The following is a 16,681-nucleotide window of genomic DNA, read 5'->3' as shown; positions in this document are numbered from 1 at the left end:
AAAATAAAAAAACTTAAAATGGCTGAGATGGAAGTGGTTCAGTAACTGTCTTTGACAAAAAATAAGCATACATACTGTATAATTATATATATACTGGTGTATGAAGGAAGAATCATCAATAAAGAGTAAGAAGGAAATCAATGCCTAATGCAAAATGTATTGACTCTGAAACTCTGAGCTACGCTGTAGACATCTCTGTGCCCACTCCCTCGGATTAATAGGTCTATGTGTTGTGAATGGGTCACCGAGGAGAAAAAAAACAAATCAAACTAAGTCACAGAAAACCAGAGAGGTTGGTAACTATGCAGATTGCAGATCCCTGATCCTAACTACACAACTAGCAGCAGCCGTGGAGCGTACCTACGATGGTCCTAGACGCTTCGTCACAGCCGGAGGACTAAATAAGCCTGAAGCAAGAAAAGGGGAAAACTAACTGCCCCAGAGCAGACCCCAAAGGAAAGACAGCCCCCACACATGTATTGACGGTGAAACAAGATGATAGCACAAACACAGGCAGGAAAATAGGCTGAGCAAATGATGGGGCCCAAACTAACTAGAAAGGATAGGAAAGGAATGACACTGTCTGCAATCTGCAAAAAAACCCAACAAAAATAAAGTCCAACACTTCTGATAGCAAAATTAACCCTGAAGTCACTAGACTTCTCCCACTATATCAGCACTCTGAAATATTCTGAGACAGAGCAAAAAGAGGCCAATCTAATAAGGGACAAAAAACAAATTGGCAAATACAGATAAATAAGAGTGAAAATTCAGCACAGCCCCCAGCAGGGGCTGGCTGACCACACAAAAAACTGAATAGACCAACAAAATCAAGTGTGAACATTAGCAGAAAAACTTAGCTTTAGATGACTGGAACAGAGCTGAAAACCAAGACCTGACAAGCCAGAAGGAATCACCAGCACCAGAATAATGTGTCGGCTGTCTGAAATCCAGTCTGAGATTCCTGAGGTCCAATCGTCATCCTCATTATCAGGTGGCAGATCTCTACAGATTAAATCAGCCTCACTACCTCCTGTTACCACCAGAGGGAGAACTCACAACTGGTGGACCAGAAAATGAACTCACAACAGTACCCCCCCTTGAGGAGGGGTCACCGAACCCTCATCCACGCCACCAGGCCGATCAGGATGGGCCCGGTGAAAAGCACGAACCAATCTATTGGCATGAATATCAGAAGCAGAGACCCAAGAATTATCCTCCTTGCCATAACCCTTCCATCCAAACACTGGAGTCTCCGTCTAACCAAACGAGAATCCAATATTTTCTCTACCTCATATTCCACATTGCCTTCAACCAACACAGGGTCAGCAGGTGCTGCCATGGGAACCACTGGCTCAACAACTTCTTCAACAGAGATTTGTGAAATACTTTATGGATCTTGAACGTAACTGGAAGAGCCAATCGAAACGAAACAGGATTAAGAATCTCCAAAATCTTATAAGGTCCAATAAATCTTGGCTTAAATTTTGGAGATGCAACCTTCATAGGAATATTCTTAGATGACAACCAAACCATATCACCCACTTTAAACCGGGGACCAATGGTCCTATGCCGGTTGGAAAATCGCTGGGCCTTTTCCTGAGAGAGTGACAACTTATCCAACACTTGGTCCCATATCTGCTGCATTCTCTCAACCACAGTGTCCACAGCTGGGCAGGACGAAGATTCCACTTGCCCTGAAGAGAATCGAGGATGAAACCCAAAATTACAGAAAAAGGGTGACATCAAAGTGGCAGAACTAGCTCTATTGTTCAGTGCGAATTCTGCCAAGGGCAAAAATGAGACCCAATCATCCTGATCAGCAGATATAAAACATCTCAAATAAGACTCCAAGGTCTGGTTTGTTCTCTGTTTGTCCATTGGTCAGGGGATGAAACACGGAGGAGAAGGATAACTGAATTCCCAGATTGGAACAAAAGGCTTTCCAGAATCTGGAAACAAACTGGACTCCTCTGTCGGACACAATGTTCTCAGGAATCCCATGTAACCGAACCACCTGTTGTAAAAACAAGGGCACCAACTCAGCGGAAGATGGCAACTTTGGGAGTGGTACAAGATGGACCATCTTCGAAAATCTATCACAAATCACCCAGATAACTGTCATTCTCTGAGAGACAGGAAGATCAAGAATAAAATCCATTGAGATATGGGTCCATGGCCTCTTGGGCACCGGCAGGGACATCAGCAACCCACTAAAACGAGAACAGGGTTTAGACCGAGAACAAGTCCCACAGGACTGCACAAAATTCCTGACGTCACAAGATAAGGCAGGCCACCAAAAAGACCGACTCACCAAATCTCTGGTACCAAAAATACCTGGATGACCAGCCAATGCGGAGCAATGAATTTCAGACATCACTCTCTTTCTCCACTGGTCAGGAACATAAAATTTTCCCATAGGGCAACGCTCAGGTTTATCCTCCTGAAATTCCTCCAGGGCGCGTCTCAAATCGGGCGAAATGGCAGAAAGAACTACCCCCTCATCTAGGATGGTAGTAGGCTTGGTCACATTAAGAGAATCGGCAAAGAAACTCCTAGGAAGGGTGTCTGCCTTAACATTCTTAGTGCCCGGAAGAAAAGAGACCACAAAATTAAAATGAGTGAAAAACAAGGCCCATCTAGCCTGTCCTATGTAGTTAGCTTGGGCCCCATCATTTGCTCAACCTATCTTTCTATCTGTGTTAGTGTTTTCATCTTGCTTCACCGTCATTATATGTTGGGGGCTGCCTATTGCTTTAGGGTCTGCTCTGGGGCAGTTTAGTTTTTCCCCTTTCTGTCTTTAAGCTATGTAGTTCTCCGGCTGTGATCGAGGGGTCTAGGGCACCGTAGGAACCCCCCACGGCTACTGCTAGTTGTTGTGGATAGGTTCAGGGGTCTGCAATCCGATAGCTGCCAACCTCTCTGGTTTTTCTGGACTTAGCTGGTATTTTGTTTTTTCCTCCTTCGGTGACCCATCATAACAGAATCACCAGCCATACCGCAGATCCTAGGGTACTCAATAGCAGGAGCGAATTGTAAAAAAAAAAAAGGAAAAAAAAAAAAAAAAGTGTCAGAATTTTTTTTTTTTGTGTGCATATTTTTTCCTCTATATCTCTGAGGCCGTAGGGGGAATTTTTCTCTCAATGGAGATGAAGCAATTGTCTGATCGTGTGGAGCAGCTCGCTGCTGAAGTGCGGGGAATTTCCGCCTATCTTGCTCATTCACATGCTGCTGAACCAAAGATTCCTACTCCTGATGTGTTTTTTGGGGATCGGTCTAAATTCTTGAATTTCAAGAATAATTGTAAATTATTTTTTGCCTTGAAGCCTAACTCGTCGGGGAACTCAGCGCAGCAGGTTAAAATTGTCATCTCTTTGCTGCGTGGCGATCCCCAGGATTGGGCGTTTTCTTTGAAACCTGATGATCCTATTCTGAATAATGTGAACGCATTTTTTCAAGCCTTGGGGTTGTTGTGTGATGAACCTAATGCTATTGATCAGGCTGAAAAGACCCTGTTGGCATTAAGCCAGGGTCGGGATTCGGCAGAGTTGTACTGTCAAAAATTCCGAAAGTGGGCGGTCCTTACTACCTGGAATGATGGTGCCTTGGCAGCCCTCTTTCGGAAGGGTTTGTCAGAAACTGTAAAAGATACTATGGTGGGATTTCCTGTTCCCTCTGGTCTTGACGATTCTATGTCATTAGCCATTCAGGTGGATCGGCGTTTACGTGAACGCAAAACTACATGAGAGATGTTGCCACCTGTTGAACAAATGTCTGAACCTATGCAATGTGATAGAGTTTTGTCTAGGGTGCAACGTCAGGAGTTCAGAAGGCGTAATAAGCTGTGTTTTTTTTTGTGGAGATGCCTCGCATATTATTTCTGTCTGCCCTAAACGAGAGAAACGTTGTACACACACGTTTTCTGTGGGTGGTGTTCAACCTAAGTTTCTTCTGGCAATTACTCTGATCTGCTCCCTGTCCACATTTTCCGCCAAGGCTTTTGTGGATTCAGGAGCAGCTCTGAACCTGATGGACTTGGATTTTGTTAAACGTTGTGGATTTCCTATGACACCTCTGCGGACGCCTATCCCTTTGAGGGGTATTGATGCTACTCCTTTGGCGAAGAATAAACCTCAGTTTTGGACCCAGGTGGTAATGCGGGTCGCCCCAGACCATCAAGAAAATTGCAGATTTTTGGTGTTGCATAATTTGCATGATACCATTGTTCTGGGGTTTCCCTGGTTGCAAATCCATAATCCAGTTCTGGATTGGAAATCTTTGTCTGTGGTGAGTTGGGGTTGTCGGTGTGCCCTTAGTGATGCTCCTGTTTTCTCCACCTCTCCCCAGTCGCATGATGTTCCTGACTATTTGGCTGACTTTTATGATGCATTTAGTGATAATGAGTCTGCGTCTTTGCCTCCTCATAGGAGTTATGACTGTGCAATTGAGCTGAACCCGGGGTGTAAATTCCCCAAGGGTCGGCTTTTCAATTTATCTGTACCCGAGCACGAGGCTATGCGATCCTATATTAAGGAGGCATTGGAGAAGGGTCATATTAGACCATCCTCTTCACCCTTAGGTGCTGGTTTTTTTTCGTGGCTAAAAAGGATGGTTCATTAAGGCCTTGTATTGACTATCGTGCCCTCAACAAAATTACTGTTAAATATCAGTATCCGTTACCCCTGATTTCTGATCTATTCTCCAGAGTTAAAGGTGCTTGCTGGTTTACCAAGCTTGACCTCAGGGGGGCGTATAATCTTATTCGCATTAAGCATGGGGATGAATGGAAGACGGCGTTTAATACTCCAGAGGGACATTTTGAGTACCTGGTGATGCCTTTTGGGCTCACTAATGCCCCTTCTGTCTTCCAGTGCTTCATGAACGATATATTCCGAGACTTTGTGGATAAATTGTTGATTATCTATCTGGATGATATTTTGATCTTCTCCAAGAATTGGGACTCTCATGTGGAACATGTTCGGACTGTGTTCCGGATATTGAGGGAGAATTCCCTGTATGTCAAGGGATCGAAATGCCTTTTTGGGGTACAGAGGGTTTCATTTTTGGGATTTATTTTGTCTCTGTCAACTATTGAAATGGACCCGGCCAAGGTACAGGCCATTTATGATTGGGTTCAGCCCACTTCTTTGAAGGCCCTCCAGAAGTTTTTGGGTTTTGCTAATTTTTATTGGAAATTTATAGCTAATTTTTCTGGTATTGCCAAGCCATTGACAGATTTGACTAGGAAGGGTGCTGATGTGCTGAATTGGTCTCCGGAAGCTGTTTCTTCCTTTCAGGAGCTGAAGCGAAGATTCACTTCTGCTCCGGTTTTGCGGCAACCTGATGTCTCACTCCCGTTTCAGGTGGAGGTGGACGCTTCTGAGATTGGTGCAGGAGCGGTGTTGTCCCAAAAAGATCCTGTGACATCTAAAATGAATCCTTGCGCTTTCTTTTCCCGAAAGTTCTCCCCATCCGAACGTAACTATGATGTGGGGAATCGGGAACTGTTGGCCATGAAATGGGCATTTGAGGAGTGGAGACATTGGTTGGAGGGAGCCAAACACCAAGTCGTGGTCCTTACTGACCACAAGAATTTGATTTACCTGGAGTCGGCCAAGCGCTTGAATCCTAGACAGGCTAGGTGGGCCTTGTTTTTCACACGTTTTGATTTTGTGGTCTCTTTTCTTCCGGGCACTAAGAATGTCAAGGCAGACGCCCTCTCTAGGAGTTTCCTTGCTGATTCTCCTGTTGTGACTAAGCCTGCTACCATCTTAGGCGAGGGGGTAGTTCTTTCTGCCATCTCGCCCGATTTGAGACGTGCTCTGGAAGAGTTTCAGGAGGACAAACCTGAGCGTTGTCCCAGTGGAAAGTTGTATGTTCCTGACCAGTGGAGGAAGAGAGTGATGTCTGAAGTTCATTGCTCTGCATTGGCTGGTCATCCAGGTATTTTTGGTACTAGAGATCTGGTGAGTCGGTCTTTTTGGTGGCCCGCCTTGTCTCGTGATGTCAGGAATTTTGTGCAGTCCTGTGGGACTTGCTCTCAGTCTAAACCTTGTTCTCGCTCTAGTGGGTTGTTGATGCCTTTGCCGGTGCCCAAGAGGCCATGGACCCATATTTCAATGGATTTTTATCTCTGATATGCCTGTCTCTCAGAGAATGACTGCCATTTGGGTGATTTGTGATAGATTCTCTAAGATGGTCCATATTGTACCACTCCCTAAGTTGCCATCTTCCTCTGAGTTGGTGCCCTTGTTTTTGCAACAGGTGGTTCGCTTGCATGGGATTCCTGAGAACATTGTATCTGACAGAGGAGTTCAGTTTGTGTCTAGATTTTGGAGGACTTTCTGTTCCAAGCTGGGAATTCAGTTGTCCTTCTCCTCTGCGTTTCACCCTCAGACCAATGGGCAGACGGAGAGAACAAACCAGACTTTGGAGTCGTATTTGAGATGTTTTATTTCTGCCGATCAGGATGATTGGGCTTCATTTTTGCCCTTGGCCGAATTTGCTTTAAATAATAGAGCTAGTTCTGCCACTTTGATGTCACCTTTTTTTTGTAACTTTGGTTTTCTCCCTCGATTTTCTTCAGGGCAGGTGGAGCCTTCTGCCTGCCCAGGTGTTGACACTGTGGTGGAGAGAATGCACCAGATCTGGGACCAAGTAGTGGATAAGTTATCTCTCTCCCACGAAAAGGCCCAGCGGTTTTCCAACCGGCGTAGGACCGTTGGTCCCCAGTTTAAGGTGGGTGATATGGTTTGGTTGTCATCAAAAAATATCGCTATGAAGGTGGCTTCTCCTAAGTTTAAGCCTAGATTTATTGGACCTTACAAGATTTTGGAGATTATTAATCCGGTCTCTTTTCGTTTGGCTCTTCCGGTCACATTTAAAATTCATAATGTGTTTCATAAGTCCTTGTTGAAGAGGTTTGTTGAACCAGTAGTTCCTGTGGTGGCACCTTCTGACCCTATATTGGTTGAAGGTAACATGGAATATGAGGTAGAGAAGATACTGGATTCCCGTCTGGCTAGACGGAGACTCCAGTATTTGGTTAAGTGGAAGGGTTATGGTCAGGAGGATAATTCCTGGGTCTCTGCTTCAGATAATCATGCCGAAAGATTGGTGCGTGCCTTTCATCGGGCTCACCCGGATCGCCCTGGTGGCATGGATGAGGGTTCGGTGACCCCTCCTCAAGGGGGAGGTACTGTTGTGAGTTCATTTTTCCCTTCACCATTGAGGTCTGATGAACTCCCTCCTCTGGTGAAGGAAGGTAGTGAGACTGATTACCAAACACCTGGGCATCTAGATGATAACTGGGTGGCTGGAATTGAGGACTGGATACAAGGCTGCTGATGCCCTTCTTCCTGGCTGGTTATTTTCCTGCTGGATTCTTGGAGACCAGTCTGATTCCTGCGTCTCAAAGCTAAGTTTTTCTGCTCTGCTTTGTACTCTTCAGTTTTGTTTTTGTTTTGCCTTGTTTTTTGGGAGTTCTGCCATCCCTGGCCGGGGGTGAGCTGAATTCCATTTTTGACTCTGATCTGTTGATCTTTTGCTCTGTCTTCAGAATATACCTGAGTGCTGATATAGTCTTTTGAAGCCTAGCGACTTCAGGGCATGTTTTTCATATCAGTCGGTTGGCTCATTTTGATAGGGTTTTTGCGGATGGCAGACAGCAGCTTTCCTATCCTGTCCTATGTAGTTAGCTTGGGCCCCATCATTTGCTCAACCTATCTTTCTATCTGTGTTAGTGTTTTCATCTTGCTTCACCGTCATTATATGTTGGGGGCTGCCTATTGCTTTGGGGTCTGCTCTGGGGCAGTTTAGTTTTTCCCCTTTCTGTCTTTAGGCTATGTAGCTCTCCAGCTGTGATCGAGGGGTCTAGGGCACCGTAGGAACCCCCCACGGCTAGTGCTAGTTGCTGTGGATAGGTTCAGGGGTCTGCAATCCGATAGCTGCCAACCTCTCTGGTTTTTCTGGACTTAGCTGGTATTTTGTTTTTTCCTCCTTCGGTGACTCATCATAACATGAGACATCAGGTTGCCGTAAAACTGGAGATGAAGTAAATCTCTGCTTAAGCTCCTGAAATTCTGAGACAGCCTCAGGAGACCAATTCAGCACATCAGTGCCCTTCTTGGTCAGATCAGTCAGTGGTTTGGCAATACCAGAAAAATTACCTATAAATTTACGATAGAAATTAGCAAAACCCAAAAACTTCTGGAGGGCCTTCAAAGAAGTAGACAGAACCCAATCATAAATGGCCTGTACCTTGGCCGGGTCCATTTCAATAGTCGATGGAGACAAGATAAATCCCAAAAATGAAATCCTCTGTTCACCAAAGAGGCATTTCGATCCCTTAACAAACAGGGAATTCTCCCTCAAAATCCAGAACACAGTCCGGAGGTGTTCCACATGAGAATCCCAATCACTAGCAAAGATCAAAATATCATCCAGATAGATGATCAAAAACTTATCCACAAAGTCACGGAAAATATCATTCATAATGGACTGGAAGACAGAAGGGCATTAGTGAGCCCAAAAGACATCACCAGGTACTCAAAATGTCCCTCCGGAGTATTAAATGCCGTCTTCCATTCATCCCCGTGCTTGATGCGAATAAGATTATAAGCCCCCCTGAGGTCAAGCTTAGTAAACCAGCAGGCACTCTTAACTCTGGAGAATAAATCAGACATCAGAGGTAACGGGTACTGATATTTAACCGTCATCTTGTTAAGGGAACGATAATCAATACGTGGTCTTAATGAAAATTTTCTTGGCCACAAAAAAAACCCCAGCACCTAAAGGTGACGAGGATGGTCTAATATGACCCTTCTCCAACGACTCCGTAATATAGGATCGCATAGCATCATGTTCGGGTACTGATAAGTTGAAAAGCCGACCCTTGGGAAATTTACACCCAGGCATCAACTCAATTGCACAGTCATAACTCCTATGAGGAGGCAAAGATGCAGACTTGCTCTCACTAAATACATCAGAAAAATCGGCTAGATAATCAGGAATATCATGAGACTGAGGAGAGGTGGAGAAAACAGGAGCGTCCCTAAGAACACACTGACAACCCCAACTCACCACAGACCCAGATTTCCAATCCAAAACTGGATTATGAGTTTGCAACCAAGGAAAACCCAGAACAATAGTATCATGCAAATTATGCAGCACCAAAGATTTACAATTTTCTTGGTGGTCTGGGGCAACTCGCATTGTCACCTGGGTCCAAAACTGAGGTTTATTCTCCGCCAAAGGAGTAGCATCAATACCTCTCAAAGGAATAGGCGTCCGCAGAGGCGTCATGGAAAAACCACAACGTTTAGCAAAGTCCAAATCCATCAGATTCAACGCTGCTCCTGAATCCACAAAAGCCTTAATGGAAAACATATACAGTGGGGAAAAAAAGTATTTAGTCAGTCAGCAATAGTGCAAGTTCCACCACTTAAAAAGATGAGAGGCGTCTGTAATTTACATCATAGGTAGACCTCAACTATGGGAGGCAAACTGAGAAAAAAAAATCCAGAAAATCACATTGTCTGTTTTTTTTTCATTTTATTTGCATATTATGGTGGAAAATAAGTATTTGGTCAGAAACAAGCAATGAAGATTTCTGGCTCTCACAGACCTGTAACTTCTTCTTTAAGAGTCTCCTCTTTCCTCCACTCATTACCTGTAGTAATGGCACCTGTTTAAACTTGTTATCAGTATAAAAAGACACCTTTGCACACCCTCAAACAGTCTGACTCCAAACTCCACTATGGTGAAGACCAAAGAGCTGTCAAAGGACACCAGAAACAAAATTGTAGCCCTGCACCAGGCTGGGAAGACTGAATCTGCAATAGCCAACCAGCTTGGAGTGAAGAAATCAACTGTGTGAGCAATAATTAGAAAATGGAAGACATACAAGACCACTGATAATCTCCCTCGATCTGGTGCTCCACGCAAAATCCCACTCCGTGGGGTCAGAATGATCACAAGAACGGTGAGCAAAAGTCCCAGAACCACGCGGGGGGACCTAGTGAATGAACTGCAGAGAGCTGGGACCAATGTAACAAGGCTTACCATAAGTAACACACTACGCCACCATAGACTCAGATCCTGCAGTGCCAGACGTGTCCCACTGCTTAAGCCTGTACATGTCCGGGCCCATCTGAAGTTTGCTAGAGAGCATTTGGATGATCCAGAGGAGTTTTGGGAGAATGTCCTATGGTCTGATGAAACCAAACTGGAACTGTTTGGTAGAAACACAACTTGTCGTGTTTGGAAGAAAAAGAATACTGAGCTGCATCCATCAAACACCATACCTACTGTAAAGCATGGTGGTGGAAACATCATGCTTTGGGGCTGTTTCTCTGCAAAGGGGCCAGGACGACTGATCCGGGTACATGAAAGAATGAATGGGGCCATGTATCGTGAGATTTTGAGTGCAAACCTCCTTCCATCAGCAAGGGCATTGAAGATGAAACATGGCTGGGTCTTTCAACATGACAATGATCCAAAGCACACTGCCAGGGCAACGAAGGAGTGGCTTCGTAAGAAGCATTTCAAGGTCCTGGAGTGGCCTAGCCAGTCTCCAGATCTCAACCCTATAGAAAACCTTTGGAGGGAGTTGAAAGTCCGTGTTGCCAAGCGAAAAGCCAAAAACATCACTGCTCTAGAGGAGATCTGCATGGAGGAATGGGCCAACATACCAACAACAGTGTGTGGCAACCTTGTGAAGACTTACAGAAAACGTTTGACCTCTGTCATTGCCAACAAAGGATATATCACAAAGTATTGAGATGAAATTTTGTTTCTGACCAAATACTTATTTTCCACCATAATATGCAAATAAAATGAAAAAAAACAGACAATGTGATTTTCTGGATTTTTTTTTCTCAGTTTGTCTCCCATAGTTGAGGTCTACCTATGATGTAAATTACAGATGCCTCTCATCTTTTTAAGTGGTGGAACTTGCACTATTGCTGACTGACTAAATACTTTTTTTCCCCACTGTATAAGTAGCAGATCAGAGTAATTGCCAAAAGAAACTTAGGTTGTACACTGCCCACAGCAAATGTGTGTGCAAAACGTTTCTCTCATTTAGGGCAGACAGAAAGAGTATGAGAGACGTCTCCACAGAAAAAACACAGCTTATTATGCCTTCTAAACTCCTGACGTTGCGCCCTAGACAAAACCTCATCACATTGCATAGGTTCAGACGTTTGTTCAAAAGGTGGCAGCGCCTCCCGTGTAGTTTTACTTTCACGTAAACGCCGATCAGCTTGAATGGCTAATGACATAGAATCATCCAGACCAGAGGGAACAGGAAATCCCACCATAGCATCTTTTACAGTCTCTGATAAACCCTTCCGAAAGAGAGCTGCCAATGCACTATCATTCCATGTAGTAAGGACCGCCCACTTTCTGAATTTTTGACAGTATGACTCTGCAGAATCCTGACCCTGGTTTAATGCCAACAGGGTTCTCTCAGCTTGATCAACAGCATTAGGTTCATCATACAACAACCCCAAGGCTTGAAAAAAATGCATCCACATTAGTCAGAATAGGATTTTCAGGTGTCAGAGAAAAAGCCCAATCCTGGGGATCACCACGCAGCAAGGAGATGACAATTTTAACCTGCTGCACAGAGCTCCCCGATGAGTTAGGCTTCAAGGCCAGAAATAATTTACAATTATTCTTGAAATTCAGATATTTAGACCGATCCCCAGAAAACACATCAGGAGTAGGGATCTTAGGTTTAGCAGCATGTGACTGAATGAGGTAGGTGGAAATTCCCTGCACTTCAGCAGCAAGTTGCTCCACACGATCAGACAATTGCTTAATCTCCATTAGGAAAAAAATAAAAAAATAAAAAAATCCTCCTACGGCCCCAGAGAAAACCACTTTTCTTTTTTTTTTTTTTTTTTTTTAAACAACTCTCTCCTGCTTTTGAGTACCCTAGAATCTGCAGTATGGCTGGTGATTCTGTTATGAATGGGTCACAGAGGAGAAAAAAAACAAAACAAGCTAAGTCACAGAAAACCAGAGTGGTTGGTAACTATGCAGATTGCAGATCCCTGTTCCTAACCACACAACTAGCAGTAGCCGTGGAGCGTACCTACAATGGTCCTAGATGCTTCGTCACAGCCGGAGGACTAAATAAGCCTGAAGCAAGAAAAGGGGAAAACTAACTGCCCTAGAGCAGACCCCAAAGGAAAGACAGCCCCCACACAAGTATTGACGGTGAAACAAGATGATAGCACAAGCACAGGCAGGAAAATAGACTGAGCAAACGATGGGGCCCAAACTAACTAGAAAGGATAGGAAAGGAATGACACTGTCTGCAATCTGCAAAAAACCCTACAAAAATAAAGTCAAACACTTCTGATAGCAAAATTAACCCTGAAGTCAGTAGACTTCTCCCACTATATCAGCACTCTGATATATTCTGAGACAGAGCAAAAAGAGGCCAATCTAATAAGGGACAAAAAACAAATTGGCAAATACAGATAAATAAGAGTGGAAATTTAGTGCAGCCCCAGCCGGGGATGGCTGACCACACAAAAAACTGAATAGACCAACAAAATCAAGTGTGAACATTAGCAGAAAAACTTAGCTTTAGATGAATGGAACAGAGCTGAAAACCAAGACCTGACAAGCCAGAGGGAATCACCAGAACCAGAATAGGGCTTCGGCTGTCTGAAATCTAGTCTGAGATTCCTGAGGTCCAATCGTCATCCTCATTATCAGGTGGCAGATCTCTACTGATTAATTCAGCCTCACTACTTCCTGTTACCACCAGAGGGAGCCTGGAAGGAGAACTCTCAACTGGTGGACCAGAAAATGAACTCACAACATCTATGGCTACATGCCGCAGCATTTCAGAGTTAATATATGGCTGAAATTATACAGCCACTGCCTATTACATGCACCATGGAGAGCCATCAAAAAACAACAGCAAAAACATCAGCAAAGCAGCTTCAGGAAACAGGCAGCTGGCTTTTTCCTAAAGTGGCTTCACCTAGGAAAACTTTGACTATTGGAATAAAGACATCAAGTGCACATACCCCAATGGAGCATTTACTGAAGTGACTAGGGATGGGCGAATCTTGAAATACTCGGAATCGCTAGACTGTAACGAGTCCGAGTCAGAAACTCGCTATTCGTTGCAAGTCTAGCGAGTCCAATGTTAATGAATGGGGATGCGAGTATTGCAGCGATTCCTGTGCTGGGGAGAGAGAGAGAGAGAGAGATATTACTACAAGCAATTCTAGTTTCTTAGCGATTTTGTGTCCCCCTGCTGACACAAAATCGCTAAGAAACTAGAATTGCTTGTACTAAACTCTGAAAAAAAAAAAAATAGGAGTCTTAGCGATTTTGTGTCCCCCTGCTGACTAGTGTTGAGCTTTCCGATTGGCTGCCGAAATGACGTCATCATGATGCGCTGTCTGTGCGCATCATGATGCGCCGTCAGTTCGGGCCTTCGGGGGGGCTGTGCCGACTGTCCGGGGGTCTGTACTGGCCTGCCGGTGGTCTGTGCCGGCCTGCCGGTGGTCTGTGCAGGCTCCGGTGGTCTGTGCCGGCCTGCCGGTGGTCTGTGCCGGCTTTCCGGTGGTCTGTGCAGGCTCCGGGGGGCTGTGCCGGCCTGCCGGTGGTCTGTGCAGGCTCCGGGGGGCTGTGCCGGCCTGCCGGGGGGCTGTGCCTTCCTGCCGGTGGTCTGTGCAGGCTCCGGTGGTCTGTGCAGGCATCGTCCGATGGGATTACAAGTCCCATCGGGCTATGCCTGCTACCATGACAGTCATTGACACATTAGCCAATGATGGGACAGTAGTAGTCCCATCATCCGGCTAATGTGTTGAATGTAAAAAAAAAAAAAAAAAAAAAAAATTACATGCTACATACATGCTACATACATACAAAATGCATACTACATATATACTACATGCAACATACATACTACATATATACTACATGTAACATACATACTACATATATACTACATGCAACATACATACTACATACATGCTACATACTACATTCATACTACATACATGCTACAAACTACATAGATGCTACATACTACATACATGCTACATACATACTACATACATACTACATGCATGCAACATACAACATATATACTACATGCATGCAACATGCATACTACATATATACTATATATACTACATGTAACATACATATTACATATATACTACATGCTACATACATGCAACATACATACTACATACATACTACATACAACATATATACTACATATACTACATGTAACATACATACACTCTACATGCTACATACATGCAACATACTACATACATGCTACATACATGCAACATACATACTACATACATGCTACATACATGCTATATACATGCTACATACATACAACATATATACTACATATACTATATATACTACATACATACACACTACATACTACATACATGCAACATACATACTACATACATGCAACATACATACTACATACTATATGCATACTACATACATACTACATACATACAACATATATACTACATATATACTATATATACTACATGTAACATACATACTACATATATACTACATGCTACATACATGCAACATACATGCTACATACTACATGCATACTACATACATACTACATACATACAACATATATACTACATGTAACATACATACCACATACATGCTACATACATACCACATGCATGCAAGATGCATACTACATATATACTGCATACACTCACTGGCCACTTTATTAGGTACACCTGTCCAACTGTGTGTTAAGACTTAATTTCTAATCAGCCAATCACATGGCGGCAACTCAGTGCATTTAGGCATGTAGACATGGTCAAGACAATCTCCTGCAGTTCAAACCGAGCATCAGTATGGGGAAGAAAGGTGATTTGAGTGCCTTTGAACGTGGCATGATTGTTGGTGCCAGAAGGGCTGGTCTGAGTATTTCAGAAACTGCTGATCTACTGGGATTTTCACGCACAACCATCTCTAGGGTTTACAGAGAATGGTCCGAAAAAGAAAAAAAATCCAGTGAGCGGCAGTTCTGTGGCCGGAAATGCCATGTTGATGCCAGAGGTCAGAGGAGAATGGGCAGACTGGTTCGAGCTGATAGAAAGGCAACAGTGACTCAAATTGCCACCCGTTACAACCAAGGTAGGCAGAAGAGCATCTCTGAACGCACAGTGCGTCGAACTTTGAGGCAGATGGGCTACAGCAGCAGAAGACCACACTGGGTACCACTCCTCTCAGCTAAGAACAGGAAACTGAGGCTACAATTTGCACAAGCTCATCGAAATTGGACAGTAGAAGATTGGAAAAACGTTGCCTGGTCTGATGAGTCTCGATTTCTGCTGCGACATTCGGATGGTAGGGTCAGAATTTGGCGTAAACAACATGAAAGCATGGATCCATCCTGCCTTGTATCAACGGTTCAGGCTGGTGGTGGTGGTGTCATGGTGTTGGGAATTTTTTCTGGGCACTCTTTGGGCCCCTTGGTACCAATTGAGCATCGTTGCAACGCCACAGCCTACCTGAGTATTGTTGCTGACCATGTCCATCCCTTTATGACCACAATGTACCCAACATCTGATGGCTACTTTCAGCAGGATAATGCGCCATGTCATAAAGCTCGAATCATCTCAGATTGGTTTCTTGAACATGACAATGAGTTTACTGTACTCAAATGGCCTCCTCAGTCACCAGATCTCAATCCAATAGAGCATCTTTGGGATGTGGTGGAACGGGAGATTCGCATCAGGGATGTGCAGCTGACAAATCTGCGCCAACTGTGTGATGCCATCATGTCAATATGGTCCAAAATCTCTGAGGAATGCTTCCAGCACCTTGTTGAATCTCTGCCACGAAGAATTGAGGCAGTTCTGAAGGCAAAAGGGGGTCCAACCCCTTACTAGCATGGTGTACCTAATAAAGTGGCCAGTGAGTGTATATACTACATGCATACAACATACATATATACTACATACAATACATACATATAGACATACAGTACATATAACATAGAGTACATACTTACCGTCACTTGTCACTTTGATCCCCGAAGCCATTGTCACCTGAGGGTTAAATATCAAAATAAAAAAACACCAATATACTTACCCCGATCCGCAGAAGTCCACGAGGGTCCCACGTCCATCTTGCATGGAGAACAGCAGCATCAGCTGATGCTACCGTTCTCTACCAGCTCCAGGAATACAATGACGGAAGGTAGGTATCCTTCCGCACTGTATTCCTCCACCACTGTAAAAAAAAAAAGTCCCTAGTCTCACTTTATGCCATTGCTGCATGGGAATTTCCCACGCAGCAATGGCATAAAGTGAGACTAGGGACTTTTTTTTTTTTTTTTACAGTGGTGGAGGAATACAGTGCAGAAGGATACCTACCTTCCGTCATTGTATTCCTGGAGCTGGTAGAGAACGGTAGCATCAGCTGATGCTGCTGTTCTCCACGCAAGATGGACGTGGGACCCTCGTGGACTTCTGCGGATCGGGGTAAGTATATTGGTGTTTTTTTATTTTGATATTTAACCCTCAGGTGACAATGGCTTCGGGGATCAAAGTGACAAGTGACAGTGAGTATGTACTCTATGTTATATGTACTGTATGTCTATATGTATGTATTGTATGTAGTATATATGTATGTTGCATGC

The sequence above is a fragment of the Dendrobates tinctorius genome, unplaced genomic scaffold (assembly GCF_039654945.1).
Source record: "Dendrobates tinctorius isolate UK_male_01 unplaced genomic scaffold, ASM3965494v1 ptg000177l, whole genome shotgun sequence".
NCBI lineage: Eukaryota > Metazoa > Chordata > Amphibia > Anura > Dendrobatidae > Dendrobates > Dendrobates tinctorius.
Note: the sequence above shows the minus strand (reverse complement) of the source record.